This window comes from Mus caroli, unplaced genomic scaffold, assembly GCF_978045245.1.
Source record: "Mus caroli unplaced genomic scaffold, Mus_caroli_1 scaffold_14, whole genome shotgun sequence".
Classification (NCBI taxonomy): domain Eukaryota; kingdom Metazoa; phylum Chordata; class Mammalia; order Rodentia; family Muridae; genus Mus; species Mus caroli.
Window position 1 is genome coordinate 47,482,567 of NW_028227269.1, and position 15,173 is coordinate 47,497,739.

The following is a 15,173-nucleotide window of genomic DNA, read 5'->3' on the forward strand; positions in this document are numbered from 1 at the left end:
GACCTTTTTTGTTGTTGCTTTTTGTTGTTGTTGTTGTAGTTGTTCTTTGTTTGGTTGGTTGGTTTGGTTTTTTCAAGACAGGGTTTCTCTGTATAGCCCTGGCTGTCCTGGAATTCACTCTGTAGACCAGGCTGACTTCGAACTCAGAAATCCGCCTGTCTCTGCCTCCTAAGTGCCGGAATTAAAGGTGAACACCACCACGCCCAGCTAGAGACCATTTTTAAGATGTTTTGTTTGAGGGTTGAGTGGAGGCTGCCTTTTATCCTTGTCCTAAAATTCTTCCTGAGGTTAAATTGAAAATAATGGGCTAATTTCTTTGGTGAAGGAGATTTCAAGAAAGCCAGATATTTACTCTACCATAAAGTTGTTAGTAATCACTTTAATGCAGGTTTACAGAACCAAAAAAAGGGGGGAGATGCAAAATGTAGAGTTAAAGGAGAAACATAGTGCTAGAAAGTTTTATTTCAGAGCCATTGTTTGTGATGAAAGAGAAGAATTTAAAGAGGCCTGATCTACTATCTTGCCAAAAGCAATCTACAGATTCAATGCAATCCCCATCAAAATTCCAACTCAATTCTTCAACGAATTAGAAAGTGCAATCTGCAAATTCATCTGGAATAACAAAAAACCTAGGATAGCAAAAACTCTTCTCAAGGATAAAAGAACCTCTGGTGGAATCACCATGCATGACCTAAAGCTTTACTACAGAGCAATTGTGATAAAAACTGCATGATACTGGTATAGCAACAAACAAGTAGACCAATGGAATAGAATTCAAGACCCAGAAATGAACCCACACACCTATGGTCACTTGATCTTCGACAAGGGAGCTAAAACCATCCAGTAGAACAAAGACAGCATTTTCAACAAATGGTGCTGGCACAACTGGTTGTTATCATGTAGAAGAATGTGAATTGATCCATTCCTATCTCCTTGTACTAAGGTCAAATCTAAGTGGATCAAGGAACTCCACATAAAACCAGAGACACTGAAAATTATAGAGGAGAAAGTGGGGAAAACCCTTGAAGATATGGGCACAGGGGAAAAACTCCTGAATAGAACAGCAATCTTTTGTGCTGTAAGATCTAGAATTGACAAATGGGACCTCATGAAACTGCAAAGCTTCTGCAAGGCAAAAGACACCTTCAATAAGACAAAAAGACCACCAACAGGTTGGGAAAGGATCTTTTCCTATCTTAAATCAGATAGGGGACTAATATCCAATATATATAAAGAACTCAAGAGGGTGTACTCCAGAAAATCAAATAACCCCATTAAAAAATGGGGCTCAGAACTGAACAAAGAATTCTCACCTGAGAAATACCTAATGGCTGAGAAGCACCTGAAAAAATGTTCAACATCCTTAATCATCAGGGAAATGCAAATCAAAACAACCCTGAGATTCCACCTCACACCAGTCAGAATGGCTAAGATCAAAAATTCAGATGACAACAGATGCTGGTGAGGATGTGGAGAAAGAGGAACACTCCTCCATTGTTGGTGGGATTGCAAGCTTGTACAACCACTCTGGAAATCAGTCTGGCGTTTCCTTAGAAAATTGGACATAGTACTACCGGAGGATCCAGCAATACCTCTCCTGGGCATATATCCAGAAGATGTCCCAACCGGTAAGAAGGACACATGCTCCACTATGTTCATAGCAGCCTTATTTATAATAGCCAGAAGCTGGAACGAGCCCAGATGCCCCTCAATAGAGGAATGGATACAGAAAATATGGTACATTTACACAATGGAGTACTATTCAGCTATTAAAAGGATGAATTTATGAAATTCCTAGGCAAATGGATGGACCTGGAGGTCATCATCTTGAGTGAGGTAACACAATCACAAAGGAACTCACACAATATGTATTCACTGATAAGTGGATATTAGCCCAAAACTTAGGATAACCAAGATATAAGATACAATTTGCTAAATGCATGAAACTCAAGAAGAATGAAGACCAAAATGTGGACACTGTGCCCCTTCTTAAAATTGGGGACAAAACACCCATGGAAGGAGTTACAAAGACAAAGTTTGGAGCTGTGACGAAAGGATGGACCATCTAGAGACTGCCATATCCAGGGATCCATCCCATAATCAGCTTCCAAAAGCTGACACCATTGCATACACTAGCAAGATTTTGCTGAAAGGACCCTAATATAGCTGTCTCTTGTGAGACTATGCTGGGGCATAGCAAACACAGAAGTGGATGCTCACAGTCAGCTATTGGATGGATCACAGGGCTCCCAATGGAGGAGCTAGAGAAAGTACCCAAGGAGCTAAAGGGATCTGCAACTCTATAGGTGGAACAACGTTCTGAACTAAAATAACCCTGGAGCTCTTGACTCTAGCTGCATATGTATCAAAAGATGGCCTAGTCGGCCATCACTGGAAAGAGAGGCCCATTGGACTTGCAAACTTTATATGCCCCAGTACAGGGGAATGCCAGGGCCAAAAGAATGGGAATGGGTGGGTAGGGAAGTGGGGGGTCAGGTATGGGAGACTTTTGGGATAGCATTGGAAATGTAATTGAGGAAAATATGTAATAAAAAATATTAAAAATTAAAAAAATAATAAAGATGCCTGATCCTAAATAACATATATAGATGTGTATCCTCAAGGCAAAACTCCACTGATTAAGGCTTCAAACTTGCAAAAAGGCAAGGGTCTAAGAAATTTTGTTTTAAAGAATGACAACAAATGTAAGTTCCTACAAAAATTTGAGGACAACAAAGTCCACTCCAAGTGGGCATTTGAATTTGGCAGTGTTGTCCCTGTGGCTATATATTTAGAGTTATGAAGAATACATGACAAAGGGGTTGTAACTCCTTCCTCATGGTTAAAAAAAAGAAAAGCCACTAAAGTTTTTGGCAAGAGAATCCCTGTAGGGAGTCCATTATGAAGGTTAAAAGTTACATGTCTATTGTATTGAAGAACATAAGATATTAAAAATCCCAAAGTCAAGAGGCATTTCCAAGATCTGCAGACAGGAAGTGGATCAAGGCCAAGAAATAATAAAGTATATTGCAATGAGCAAAACTGGAAGCATGGTGCTATCTAAGTCCTTGACTTCAGACATGGATCTACGGGATTTAGAGTTTGCCCTGGTTAGTTTCAGTCTTGCTTTGTTTCAGTATTTCTCCACTATGCTCTGATTTCTACATTTTGAAATGGCAATATATATTCTGTCATTGTATGTTGGATTATGTAATTTGCTTTTTTATTTTACATGGGGAGGTACAATTAAGAGATTGTCTTTTCTTGAAGGACTAAGATGGGGATATACCCAGGGGGATCCACCCACTCAGAGGAGGAGAGGTGGTGGGGAAAAAATGTGGGAGGAGGTGAGCAGGAGGGGGATAATGAGCAGGATAAAAAATGAGTAAGTAAAAGTACATAATTTTTTACAAAAAGAGATTGTTTTGACTCTCAGAAGAGACTTTGGTTGATGATTTTCAAACTGTGTTGATACTGTGAAAGAATTTTTTTTTAATTTTCTCAATTGTTTAATGTTAAATAACTATTTTTTTTAGAATTTACAGTGATGATTTTTATTTAATTTCTTATTTTTAATTTTTTATTATGTATTTTCCTCAATTACATTTCCAATGCTATCCCAAAAGTCCCCCATACCCTGCCCCCCTTTTCCCTACCCACACATTCCCATTTTTTTGGCCCTAGCGTTCCCCTGTACTGAGGCATATAAAGTTTGTGTGTCCAATTGGCCTCTCTTTCTAGTGATGGCCGACTAGGCCATCTTTTGATACATATAAAGCTAGAGTCAAGAGCTCTGGGGTACTGGTTAGTTCATAATGTTGTTCCACCTATAGGGTTGCAGATCCCAAAGACTTTTAAAGTTGTACTAAATTCATTTTGCATTATGGTAGGGTTATGAGTCTATGGGGTCCCAGGAGTGGAATATAGTGTTTTGAATAAGAATGGCTCCCATAGGCTTATATTTAAATACCTTATCCTGAGTTTGCAAAACTATCTGGGAGAGATTAAGAAGTATGGCATTACTTAAAAGGTGTGTCACTAGAAGTAGAATTTGAGGTTTTAAATGACTCATACATTTTCCAGTGTGTTCTGATATGAAACAAGATCTGAGGACTCAGTTGTTCCTTTGTGCCATTAGAGTGCATTCTCTCTCTATGAATCCATGAGCAAATTAAATCTTTCCTCTTAGAAACTTCCTTGGTCATGGCATTTTTATCACAGCAATGGAAAAGCAACCAAGCCAGGCAGTGGTGGCACATGCCTTTAATCACAGCACTTGGGAGGCAGAGGCAGACAGATATCTGAGTTCGAGGCCACCCTGGTCTAGAGATTGAGTTCGAGGACAGCCAGGGCTACACAGAGAAACCTGTCTCCACCCCTCCCCCCCCAAAAAAAAAGGAAGAAAGAAGGAGAGAGAGAGAGAGAGAGAGAGAGAGAGAGAGAGAGAGAGAGAGAGGAGAGGAGAGGAGAGGAGAGGAGAGGAGAGGAGAGGAGAGGAGAGGAGAGGAGAGGAGAGGAGAGGAGAGGAGAGGAGAGGAGAGGAGAGGAGAGGAGAGGAGAGGAGAGGAGAGGAGAGGAGAGGAGAGGAGAGGAGAGGAGAGGAGAGGAGAGGAGAGGAGAGGAGAGGAGAGGAGAGGAGAGGAGAGGAGAGGAGAGGAGAGGAGAGGAGAGGAGAGAAAAGAGAAAACAACACATACATAAGAAAGATTCATCAAGATAACAGTTAATTTCTTTTGTTTTTTTTAAGCATTTTGTTGATTCTTTATGAATTTCACATCATGTACCCTAATCCCGCCCATCTTTCCATCCCTCCAAATTCACTCTGCACCTTTGCAATGGTCCCCAGAAAACAAAAGAATAAAAACAATATATAAATACATAATAAAAAATTAAAAAATCTTGCCGTGGAAGCTATGGTGTGTCGAACTGTGTCACACAGTACACTTGGCTAAATATCTTCACCTGCAAAATTTATTTACAGTGAGTCTTTGATCTGTTTCGAGGCTTCTGCTATACTCTCAACACTGGATCCTCACCTGGACTCCTCTAAGATTTCCTGTTGTTGCCCTCAGTCATGGAGATTATGGAGCTTTAGATCTGAAGGACTCACCTACTTACTTGCCCAATTGGGGTGGACTTTCTCAGAGCCCTTGATCTTGTTCTAGGTGGTATCTGAGTAGGTTAGCCTGCTGGATCTCCTGTACCTCCACCACCAGGGCCTGCTCTGCTCTGCTTTTCGGGCATGGTGGGGAACCCACTCTCCTGAGTACTGCATGCCTATGGGGCCTGCCTGCTCTAGGTGATGAGGTGGGACGGGGCAAGGAAGGCATCTCTCCCACAGCCATGCCACTGCTTGGCAGATGAGAGGTGGGTTGGGGCCTGGTCTGCAACTGAATTCTGAAAGGGGCAGGGTCATCTCTTCAACACTCACACCACCAGAGCCAGCTCTCCCATGTTGATCAGGAGATGGGTAGGCCCTGCTGTTCCATATTCCAACTCTCCTGGTGGAGTGCCGAGGGTCTGCCAGTACATACGTTTGAAGAAGGCAGGACAAAGTCTGGAACTGGTAGGACCCTCCATCTGCCTCTTCCCTCCGGGACATCAGATGTTAATGTTTGCCAGACCAAAGAGAGTGAATCAGAGTCTGGGATGAACTGGGTCCACAGGGCTCCTGTCCATCCAGGAATTCTGGAATTGTTAGAGCCCTTAGAAAAGGAGTAAGGAGGTTCAAGAGTCCCAGCATGGATTATTGGCCTGGGTCCCTGGTCCACAGCCACTACAGTGGCAATGATATTGGGAACTCATGCTCCAATGTGAGCCTCTGAGAGTAACAGGATTCTGTCAAGGAAGGATCCAAGGTCCAGTGATGAATGCGATGGCAAAAGAGTGTCTTCCTCCAACTGTTACAGCTCAGTAAAAACAGCCAGCTTGAGAAAATCCTTGGTGAAATAACTTGTGAGCTTTATTCTAAGTGAACAGAGACTATATGAACCTTGTGAATGGCATGGGATTGGGAGCGAGGGTGGTAAACACATTCTATTGGTTGAGACTAAGTTGCTGGTGATGCTCTATTTGCATGGAGAATAATTCTAGGTGCTGTGCTACATGACTGACTGGTCGTGATCATTAGCTTGTGTGCTAGTTAAGGGTCATGGTTATATGCTCAGAGGAAAGCATGGCAATAAGGAAGGAGCTAGCTCTATTCTTTCCAGTTTCGAGCTCTGAGATTTCCAGGGTTTAAGCTTGCTTTGCTTCTCTAATTCCTTCCCAGTTCCTCTCGTGGCACAATCTGCATGCCCCAAAGCCCTTTCTAGTGTGGTGGCTAACAAGCACCAAGGGCCAGCTCAGCCCAGTGGTCTGCTAGAGCAAAAGAATGACCTCAGGTAGCAGCCTAGACCAAGGATATCTGCATGGCCTTTGGTGATAACGTGGGCCTTAGACATCAACACAGGACCATGGTCCAGACACAGCTACAGGTGACAGTATACGCCTGGATATCATCATAGCCTCCAAATGAACTGCAGGGCACTCAGATCAGTATATCCCCTGGTGGCAGCATGACCCTCAGACATTCACATGGTTTCTGGTGGCAGCCCAGACCGCAGACATTTGCATGGCCTTTGGTGATACCTTGGGCCATGAACATCAACACAGACTCCAGCTGCAAGACTAGGAACCAAGACATGGCCCTCAGCAGTAGCCTAGGCCAAGTTGTCAACATAGCCTCAGGTATCAGCACAGGGCACTCAGCTTCATTTGCCCCAAACCTTGCATCATCAACATGATTTCAAGCAACAGACTAGACCACTGACAACCCGATGACCATTGCTGGCAACACAGACCACAGACATCAGCACAGACCCTGGCGGCAGCATGGCCATTGACCCTCATACCTGACTGTTGGTCAATGCCATCATCTATGTCTCTACTTCCTCCTCTCTCCTCTGTGCATGAACTACTTGGTATCACTTTCTACCCTGTCTCTCCATCTTTTCCATCTCTCCATCCCATACTCATTCATCATAGTAGCACCCACCATGGCCTGAGCCAGGCACTTGAGTGTCTTTCTTCCAGCTTCTTTGTTCCTTGGAGCTGGTGCAGGAAAAAAAAGTTGATTTCTTAATAGAAACTCTGAAAACAAGAAAATCCCAGAGCAATGAACTTGGGGTATTGTGACTTGGGGGATTGTGACTGCCATCCTAGATTAGTGTACCAAATAAAATTATTTGCCATTGTTGAGGGAAAGGTAAAATTAACAATAATCCAAACAGCATAAAAATACTCATATCCAATCCACCTTTAAAAAAAAATCACTAAACAGAATACTGGAAACAACACTTCAAACTGAACAGAGGAATATACACAAGCCAAAGACTTTAAAAAGAAAGCAAGCAAAGCTATGATTAATGAAATGCAAAATAAGACTAAGAGCACACTAAGCACAAAAATCAAACCAAATCAAACCAAAACAACAACAGCAACAACAACAAATCAAACTAACTGCAATCAAACAAAACTTTGAAAATAACTTAATATTAATGGCTTCAATTCTCCAAATTTAGGATATATAATAGCTATAAAGATTTAGAAACATATTGATTTTCTGTTATCTATGAAAAATCATCATAATTTTAATAATAGACACCAAATTAAAGCGAAAGAGTGAAAAATATATTCCAAGTAAATGGAGGCAGGAAGTAGTAAGTAGGTCTGGCTATCCTAAAATGTGACAAAATGAATTTCAAACTAAAGCTAATCAGAGGAGAGAAAGGTTACATCCATTCTAATCAAAGATAGATTAATCAAAAAACCACAATACTAAACATCTATGCATCAAATTCTGCTACACACTTTCACTATAAAGCATAGTGATAGAATAAAAGACACATATTTCCACAAACCTAATAATGTGGGGAACTTAACACCCCATTTTCTCCAATACATAGGTCATCTAGACAAATAAATGAATAAACTTAACCCAGAATTAAAAAGTGTCATACATCAAATGTACTATAAAAATAGCTGGAGAATATTCCAACAAAAGAATGTACATTCTATGCACTAGCCAATGGAAGCTTCTCTAAAATGGACAACATGGTGGGATACAAAATAAACGTTTACAAATCTAGAAAACAATTTTATGTATGTATCCTATCTGACAATTACATAATAAAATTCAAAATCAACAGTAAGCAAAACTCTAGTAAGTCTATCAATCATGGGATTGAACAATTCATTATCTACTAGTGAATGGATCAAAAAAGAAATCAAAATAGTCTTAAAACTAAATAGAAATAAAAATACAACACCAGAAAAACCTGTAATACATTAAAAAGAGTCTTAAAAGGAAATGCTCTGGCCCTAAGTGTCTACATTAACAAATTATAAAGAGGACGAATTACTGATGCAACTCAAAACTGGAAAAACGAAGCCTCAGAAGTCAAAGTGAGTACAGGTAGACTATGATTCAGTAAATTCACTGAGAATTCACTGGGCTAGATCTGGGGCCAGTATTTTGGATCTAGGAAAGCCTAAAAGGTAGTTATGTCACAAGAACCTGGAGTTGAATAGGAGGGAAGGATGAGTATAGTTTTTCTGTCTAGGTCTGTGCCATGTGTGGTGATGATGGAGTTCCTCGTAGGAAGTGGGTTTGAGTCAGAGCAAGACTTAAAGGCAAAAAAGAAGACCTGAGAGGGGGGCCTGAGGTGAACAGCAGCAGCAGGACTAGGGATAACTTGGGTGCCATGCATGGTTGTTGTGGGTTCCCTGAAAGGAAACCAACATCTTTTTACTTTTTTTCCCCACAGTCCACTTGAGATTGATTAGGATTGCTTACATGAACATGGGTTGAGAGCTATTTTCTGGAGCATGCATGCTTTACCATTAGCTATACTACCAAAGAAAATGACGCCTACTTGCACAGAGACCATTAACTATTGACAGATGTTCAAGGAATAGTAAGGCTCTCCACCACTATATTAGTAGGGGTTCTCTAGAGGAATAGAACTGATGAATGTGTAAGTATGTATGTATGCGTGTATGTATGTATGTATGTATGTATCAGCGGGATTCATTAAAGTGACTTTTAAATTGTTGTCCAGCTGGCTGTCTACTAATAAAAATTCCAAGAATCCAGTAGCTATTCAGTTCATAGGTCTGGATGTCTCAACTCATCTTCAGTATATACGGTTGGAACCCTAAAGAAAGTAAGCTCTAATTGATTCCAGTGAAGTAATGGAATTGCCAGTGAGAGCAAGGGTAAACAGGCAGAGAGAGAGAGAGAGAGAGAGAGAGAGAGAGAGAGAGAGAGAGAGAGAGAGAGAGAGAGAGAGAGAGAGAGAGAGAAAGAGAAAGAGAAAGAGGGAGTTTCCTTCTCCCAAGTCCTTTATATAAACTGCTACCAGAAGGTGTGGCCCAGATTAAATGTGTCTCTTCCCACCTCAAAAGATACAGAATGGAGGTAAGTCCTTTCACTTCAAACAATTTAAGGAAAATACCTCAGATATGTACTCCTCCATCTCTTGGGTATTAATTAATTCCATATGACATCAAATTGAAAATCAAGAGACTGTTTAGAGCTTCCACATTATGCAGGATAATCACACTTGTGAGTTTATGAGAACAACAACCATGTCATGTCCAGAAGACAGCATTTTACAGTGCTCCTCCTCATCCTCAGGATCTTATATTCTTTTAATCCATGCTTCCATGTTTTCTGAGCTTTGATATAGGTATTACAGCTGTCCTATTTAGGGCTGAGTGCTCAAAGTCAATTACACTTAGCACTTGATCAAGTTCTGACTCTCCATTAACCACTTTCCACTACAAAGAGAAGGTTCACTGACCAAGGTTAAAAACAGAACAAATGTGGGTGTCATAGGGATTTATTGCTTTGAAGAGACACGATGACTGTACTGACTTTTATAAAAGAAAGTATTTAATTGCGGTTGACCTACTGTTTCAGAAATTTAATCCATCATCATCATGACAGGAAACAGGGCTGTGTGCAAGCAAACATGGTGCTAGAGATGGAACTGAAAAATCCTACCTCTAGATCTGTTGGCACCACGGAGACATTGTGTCACACTGGAAATAGCTTGAGCATAGGAGACCTCAAAGCCAACCTCCACAGTAGCACACTTCCTCCAACAAGGCCACACCCAGTCCAACAAGGCCACTGTCTACTAATTCTACTGTCTATGGCCAACCATTCAAACACCTGGGTCTTTAGGGTCAATTTCTATTCAATCCAACACATGGATATAAGCATAATATTTTTTAACTTTAATTTTATTTTTAATTTATTTTTTATTTTTAATATTTTTATTACATATTTTCCTCAATTACATTTCCAATGCTATCCCAAAAGTCCCCCATACCCCCCACCCACTTCCCTACCCATCCATTCCCATTCTTTTGGCCCTGGCATTCCCCTATATTGGGGCATATAAAGTTTGCAAGTCCAATGGGCCTCTCTTTCCAGTGATGGCCGACTAGGCCATCTTTTGATACATATGCAGCTAGAGACAAGAGCTCCGGGGTACTGGTTAGTTCATCATGTTGTTCCCCCTATAGGGTTGCAGATCCCTTTAACTCCTTGGATACTTTCTCTAGCTTCTCCATTGGAAGCCCTGTGATCCATCCAATAGCTGACTGTGAGCATCCACTTCTGTGTTTGCTAGGCCCCAGCATAGTCTCACAAGAGTCAGCTATATCTGGGTCCTTTCAGCAAAATCTTGCTAGTGTATGCAATGGTGTCAGCGTTTGGAAGCTGATTATGGGGTGGATCCCTGGATATGGCAGTCTCTAGATGGTCCATCCTTTCATCACAGCTCCAAACTTTGTCTCTGTAACTCCTTCCATGGGTGTTTTGTTCCCAATTCTAAGAAGGGGCATAGTGTCCACACTTTGGTCATCATTCTTCTTGAGTTTAATGCGTTTAGAAAATTGTATCTTATATCTTGGAAATCCTAAGTTTTGGGCTAATATCCACTTATCAGTGAATATATATTGTGTGAATTCCTTTGTGATTGTGTTACCTCACTCAAGATGATGCCCTCCAGGGCAACAAGCCTCTTCCGGTCTGATCAGCACCTGGGTAGCTAGAGCACAGGGTCGGCTGACACCCGCCAGCTACCCACTACAACCGCCACAGGATCTTGAGACTTCTGGTGAGTGGAACACAGCTTCTGCTCCAGTCCAATCACGAGGGACCTGAGACTGCTTTGGTTGGGGAGGCAGAAATCCGGCCTGAGTAGGGCCACAAGCCTCTTCCGGTCAGAACAGCACCAGGGTAGCTAGAGCGCAGGGTCTGCTGACACCCGCCAGCTACCCACGACACCCGCCACAGGATTTTGAGACTTCTGGTGAGTGGAACACAGAGTCTGCTCCAATCTTTAAACAGTGACAACAATAACAACTCATCCCAGAGATTACCAGATGGCGAAAGGTAAACGTAAGAATCTTACTAACAGAAACCAAGACCACTCACCATCATCAGAACCCAGCACTCCAACTTCACCCAGTCCAGGGCACCCCAACACACCGGAAAAGCTAGACCCAGTTCTAAAAGCATATCTCACGATGATGATAGAGGACATCAAGAAGGACTTTAATAACACACTTAAAGAAATACAAAAGAACACTGGTAAACAGGTAGAAGACATTAAAGAGGAAGCACAAAATCCCTTAAAGAATTGCAGGAGAACACTGCTAAACAGGTAGAAGACATTAAAGAGGATGTACAAAAATCCCTTAAAGAATTGCAGGAGAACACTGCTAAACAGGTAGAAGACATTAAAGAGGAAGCACAAAAATCCCTTAAAGAATTACAGGAGAACACTGCTAAACAGGTAGAAGACATTAAAGAGGAAGCACAAAAATCCCTTAAAGAATTGCAGGAGAACACTGCTAAACAGGTAGAAGACATTAAAGAGGAAGCACAAAAATCCATTAAAGAATTGCAGGAAAACCAGACCAAACAGGTGATGGAATTGAATAAAACCATCCAAGACCTAAAAAGGGAAGTAGAAACAATGAAGAAAACCCAAATTGAGGCAACACTGGAGATAGAAACACTAGGAAAGAAATCTGGAACCATAGATAAGAGCAACAGCAACAGAATACAAGAGATGGAATAGAGAATCTCGGTGAAGAAGACTCCATAGAGAACATCAGCACAACAATCAAAGAAAATGCAAAATCCAAAAAGGTCCTAACTCAAAATATTCAGGAAATCCAGGACAAAATGAGAAGACCAAACCTACGGATAATAGGAGTAGATGAGAATGAAGATTTTCTTTTTTTTTTTTTTTTGTATTTTTTTTTATTTTTTTTAAGACCTTTGAGGATCTTTTTTTTTTTGATTTTTAATGTTTTTATTACATATTTTCCTCAATTACATTTCCAATGCTATCCCAAAAGTCCCCCATAGCGCCCCCCACTTCCCTACCCACCCATTCCCATTCTTTTGGCCCTGGCATTGCCCTATATTGGGGCATATAAAGTTTGCAAGTCCAATGGGCCTCTCTTTCCATTGATGGCCGACTAGGCCATCTTTCGATACATATGCAGCTAGAGACAAGAGCTCCGGGGTTCTGGTTAGTACATCATGTTGTTCCAACAATAGGGTTGCAGATCCCTTTAGCTCCTTGGGTACTTTCTCTAGCTTCTCCATTGGGAGCCCTGTGATATATTCAATAGCTGACTGTGAACATCCACTCCTGTGTTTGCTAGGCCCCAGCATCGTCTCACAAGAGACAGCTATATTTGGGTCCTTTCAGCAAAATCTTGCTAGTGTATGCAATGGTGACAGCGTTTAGAAGCTGATTATGGGATGGATCCCTGGATACGGCAGTCTCTTGGACCATGCTTTCATCACAGCTACGAACTTTGTCTCTGTAACTCCTTCCCTGGGTGTTTTGTTCCCAATTCTAAGAAGGTGCACAGTGTCCACACTTTGGTCTTCATTCTTCTTGAGTTTCATGCGTTTAGCAAATTATATCTTATATCTTGGGTATCCTAAGTTTTGGGCTAATATCCACTTATCAGTGAATACATATTGTGTGAGTTCTTTTGTGATTGTGTTATTTCACTCAAGATGATGCCCTCCAGGTCCATCCATTTGGCTAGGAATTTCATAAATTCATTCTTTTTAATAGCTGAGTAGTACTCCATTGTGTAAATGTACCATAATTTCTGTATCCATTCCTCTTGTGAGGGACATCTGGGTTCTTTCCAGCTTCTGGCTATTATAAATAGGGCTGCTATGAACATAGTGGAGCATGTGTCCTTTTTACCAGTTGGGACATCTTCTGGATATATGCCCAGGAGAGGTATTGCTGGATCCTCCGGTAGTACTTTGTCCAATTTTCTGAGGAACCGCCAGACTGATTTCCAGAGTGGTTGTACAAGCTTGCAATCCCACCAACAATGGAGAAGTGTTCCTCTTTTTCCACATCCTCGCCAGCATCTGCTGTCACCTGAATTTTTGATCTTAGCCATTCTGACTGGTGTGAGGTGGAATCTCAGGGTTGTTTTGATTTGCATTTCCCTGATGATTAAGGATGTTGAACATTTTTTCAGGTGTTTCTCTGCCATTCGGTATTCCTCAGGTGAGAATTCTTTGTTCAGTTCTGAGCCCCATTTTTTAATGGGGTTATTTGACTTTCTGGAGTCCACCTTCTTGAGTTCTTTATATATATTGGATATTAGTCCCTTATCTGATTTAGGATAGGTGAAGATCCTTTCCCAATCTGTTGGTGGTTTTTTTGTCTTATTGATGGTGTCTTTAGCCTTGCAGAAGCTTTGTAGTTTCATGAGATCCCACTTGTCAATTCTCGATCTTACAGCACAAGCCATTACTGTTCTATTCAGGAATTTTTCCCCTGTGCCCATATCTTCAAGGCTTTTCCCCACTTTCTCCTCTATAAGTTTCAGTGTCTCTGGTTTTATGTGAAGTTCCTTGATCCACTTAGACTTGACCTTAGTACAAGGAGATAGGAATGGATCGATTCGCATTCTTCTACATGATAACAACCAGTTGTGCCAGCACCATTTGTTGAAAATGCTGTCTTTCTTCCACTGGATGTTTTTAGCTCCCTTTTCGAAGATCAAGTGACCATAGGTGTGTGGGTTCATTTCTGGGTCTTCAATTCTATTCCATTGGTCTATTTGTCTGTCACTATACCAGTACCATGCAGTTTTTATCACAATTGCTCTGTAGTAGAGCTTTAGGTCCGGCATGGTGATTCCACCAGAGGTTTTTTTATCCTTGAGAAGAGTTTTTGCTATCCTAGGTTTTTTGTTAATCCAGATGAATTTGCAGATTGCACTTTCTAATTCGTTGAAGAATTGATTTGGAATTTTGATGGGGATTGCATTGAATCTGTAGATTGCTTTTGGCAAGATAGCCATTTTTACAATGTTGATCCTGCCAATCCATAAGCATGGGAGATCTTTCCATCTTCTGAGATCTTCTATAATTTTTTCTTCAGAGACTTGAAGTTTTTATTATACAGATATTTCACTTCCTTAGTTAGAGTCACACCAAGATATTTTATATTATTTGTGACTATTGAGAAGGGTGTTGTTTCCCTAATTTCTTTCTCAGCCTGTTTATTCTTTGTGTAGAGAAAGGCCATTGATTTGTTTGAGTTAATTTTATATCCAGCTACTTCACCGAAGCTGTTTATCAGGCTTAGGAGTTCTCTGGTGGAATTTTTAGGGTCACTTATATATACTATCATATCATCTGCAAAGAGTGATATTTTGACTTCATCTTTTCCAATTTGTATCCTTTTGATCTCCTTTTGTTGTCGAATTGCTCTGGCTAGGACTTCAAGTACAATGTTGACTAGGTATGGAGAAAGTGGACAGCCTTGTCTAGTCCCTGATTTTAGAGGGATTGCTTCAAGCTTCTCACCATTTACTTTGATGTTGGCTACTGGTTTGCTTTAGATTGCTTTTATCATGTTTAGGTATGGGCCTTGAATTCCTGATCTTTCCAAGACTTTTATCATGAATGGGTGTTGGATCTTGTCAAATGCTTTTTCCGCATCTAACGAGATAACCATGTGGTTTTTGTCTTTGAGTTTGTTTATATACTGGATTACGTTGATGGATTTCCGTATATTGAACCATCCCTGCATCCCTGGGATGAAACCTACTTGGTC